The sequence below is a fragment of the Canis lupus genome, chromosome X (genome assembly GCF_003254725.2).
Source record: "Canis lupus dingo isolate Sandy chromosome X, ASM325472v2, whole genome shotgun sequence".
NCBI classification, from domain to species: Eukaryota; Metazoa; Chordata; class Mammalia; order Carnivora; family Canidae; genus Canis; species Canis lupus.
The window spans coordinates 48635910-48638994 of NC_064281.1; the positions used below are offsets into that span (position 1 = coordinate 48635910).

The window sequence follows — 3085 nt, forward strand, 5'->3', positions numbered from 1 at the left end:
AGATCTGAGTTTAATACAAATGACATAATTCCTAGTCAACTACGGCTACTTTTATAACTTCATATAGATAAAGAATTAGGCTACAATGCACTATAATATTCGGTAGACTTCAGGGCCAGTATCCTTAGTACATCACAAAATACATTTTGATATCCCAAAGAAGCAAGACTTGCAAGTAGGCATTTTAAACATAACTAATCTACAGCTACAAAGTTCTACTCTTGATAGCATTTACCTTTTTGGGGAGTCTCCCAGTCTCCAAAGGATAAAGGCAGAGAGTAGAATCAGTATAACAACAACAAAAGGAATCAGTATAACATTTACACAGAAGTCCGTATTGTAAAAGCTATAAAGACTTGCAGCATAGTGGGAAGGGGCCTTCCACTCCTTCACACTGCATACAAGTTCTGTAAATTATGTGGCATATCTCTTGGTCCACTGTCTGGCTATCCTGTCATGTTCTGCTCTGTTGGTCAAATAATGAGTGGCTATGCTTCCAACCAGAGGATCCACAGGGTTGCAATCTGTCAAAAGAGAACAAATCGACAGCAAAATCTTTGAAATAGTCGAAGCAGGACTCCAGTTGTCTTTTAGGATGTCCAGACAGATGACTGCCTGACTGTTGATGTTGCAGTGATAGATTCTGGTGCAGAAAGTAACTTTCGGTGGTTTAAATGGATAATCAGATGAAAAAGTGATATCCAGAAAAAACACACCACCTTCATATACAGAACCTGGTGGACCAAGTATAGTCCATCTCCATTCATAAATGTTATCTCCTTTAGGCCCAGCACTGCAGTTAGGAGGAAGATCAAGAGATATTTCAGCTAGCTCCTTCTGAATTCTTTTAGCACTAGTGGATAACAGCAGTGGTTTTGCTAGAGAGTTTGGTGTTTTTCTTCTGCTGGGTGGCAGAAGGTTTTCTTTCTTCTTGTTCTTCAGGTTCTGGAGCGGCCGAGTCTCGCTGGTCTGCATCTGAACTACCACTGCCAGTGCTGGGGCTCTCATCATTGGACCTTTGCCTATCACTGGACATCTTGGTGAAGTTATTTCTTGGAAAACTCGGCCGCCTGCCTGGCCCGCTCACACGCCGCTACCAAGCCTACTTAGTTTTTTTAAATTTTTCTTCTCTTTGGTTGATTCTGCTCTAATATTATTACTTTCTGTAGATTTGGGTTAACATTTCCTTTTTTTTTTTACTTCTGTGACGATAGCTTTGGATTTTTGATTGGAGATGATTCTTTTTAAATATAAGTGGTCACAGCTATCAACTTCTGTCGTAGCACTACTTTTACTGTGTTCCATAAGATTTGGTAGATTTTGTTTTGTTTTGTTTTCTCAATATGTTTTATAAGTCCTATTTTCAATTCTTCAGTCTATCAGTTGTTGAATACTGTATTGTTTACTTTCTACGTATTTGTGAATTTCTCAGTTTTCTGTCTGCTACTGATTCATTCCATTATGGTTTAAAAAAAGGTATTTTGTATTATTTCCATCTTTTTAATTTTGTTCTGTGGCTTAATATGTGGTTTATATTGGAGAATATTGCATATGCACTTGAGTAGATTATGTATTCTGCTTTTCTATATGTTTATTAAGTCCAATTGTTCAATAGTGTTTTTTAAGTCTTCTGCTTCTTTATTGATCTTTTGTTTGGTTGTTCCATCCATTATTCAATGTGATTATTAAAGTCTCCTTTATTGTTGTGTTCTTGTCTTTTTCTCCCTTAAATTCTATCAATGTTTGCTTCATTTGTTTATTGGTTCTGATATTTGGTGCATATACATTTATTATTATATATTTCTGGTAAATTAACTCTTTTATTATATAATGTCCTTCTTTGTATTTTCTGTTGAACTTAAAGTCTGTGTTGTCTGATATTATCAGACCCCTGCTTGCTTGTGGTTCCCATTGGCATAGGATTTTTTTCATCCTTAGAGAGAGAGAGAGAGAGAGAGAGAGAGAGAGACAGGCAGAGGGAGAAGCAGACTCCCTGTGGGGAGCCCTATGTGGGACTCGATCCCAGGATCCCAGGACCATGACCTGAGCCAAAGGCAGACACTCAACCACTGAGGCACCCAGGTGCCCCTTTAAGTCCCTTTTAAAAAAAACAATATTATGCCCATCTGTGTTTTCTATTCAGGAGTTTAATCCACTTACATTTAAAATAATTATTGATGGTGAAATAGTTACTACTGTCATTATCTTAATTGTTTTCTATATACTTGGTATGTTTTCTGGTCCTCATTTCCTCTCTAACTGATTTCCTTTATATTTTGTTACTTTTCTAGTGTTGTGCCTTGACTCTCTTCTCATCTCCTTTTATGTGTATTCTATATACATTTTCTTTGTGGTATGAGAAATATATAAAATATCTGAAAGAACAATATATTTAAAATGAATAGGAACTCAATTTCAATCACATGGAAACTGTTCTTTACAGTGCTGCCCCACCGACTTTATGTTATTGATAACACAAACTACATTTTTATATTTTATGTACTCATTACATATATTTTCAGTGCTTTCTATGGCTTTGGTTTTGAAATTATATTCCAGAATTAAACACACCAAAATTGGCATATACAAGATTCTCTATTTATTCATATATTTACTTCATCTGAAAATTTTATATTTTCATATGGCTTCATGTTTTTATCTTGTGTCCTTTTATTTCAATTTGAATTCAACATTTCTCATAAAGCAACTCTAGACTTAATGAATTCCCTCATCATTTGTTTCTCCAGGAAGGCTATAATTTCTTCATTTCTGAAGCACAGGTTTACCTATATCTGTACTCTGGGCTGAAATTTTGTTCTTTCATCTTTTAAATATATGACCTCACTGCCTCTGGCCTGCATGGTTTTTGCTTATAACTTCATAAAAGCTCCTTTGTACATGACACATCACTTTTCTCTTGCTGCTTTCAAGGCTTTCTTTTTTCATTTGACTTTCTACTATTGAAGTGTGTCTCAATATGGGTCTCTTTGGGGCGGAATGGGGGGAGGCTGGGTGGATTAGTTGGTTAAGCATCTGCCATTGGCTCAGATCATGATCATGGGGTCCTGGGATCTAGCCCCACATC

At 36.3% G+C, this 3085-nt stretch overlaps 1 pseudogene; it reads right to left on the reverse strand.

Moving 5' to 3' along the window:
- Window positions 1–350: 350 nt before the first annotated feature.
- On the reverse strand, window positions 351–1051 carry LOC112664259 (ubiquitin-conjugating enzyme E2 E3-like; annotated as a pseudogene).
- Window positions 1052–3085: the final 2034 nt, after the last annotated feature.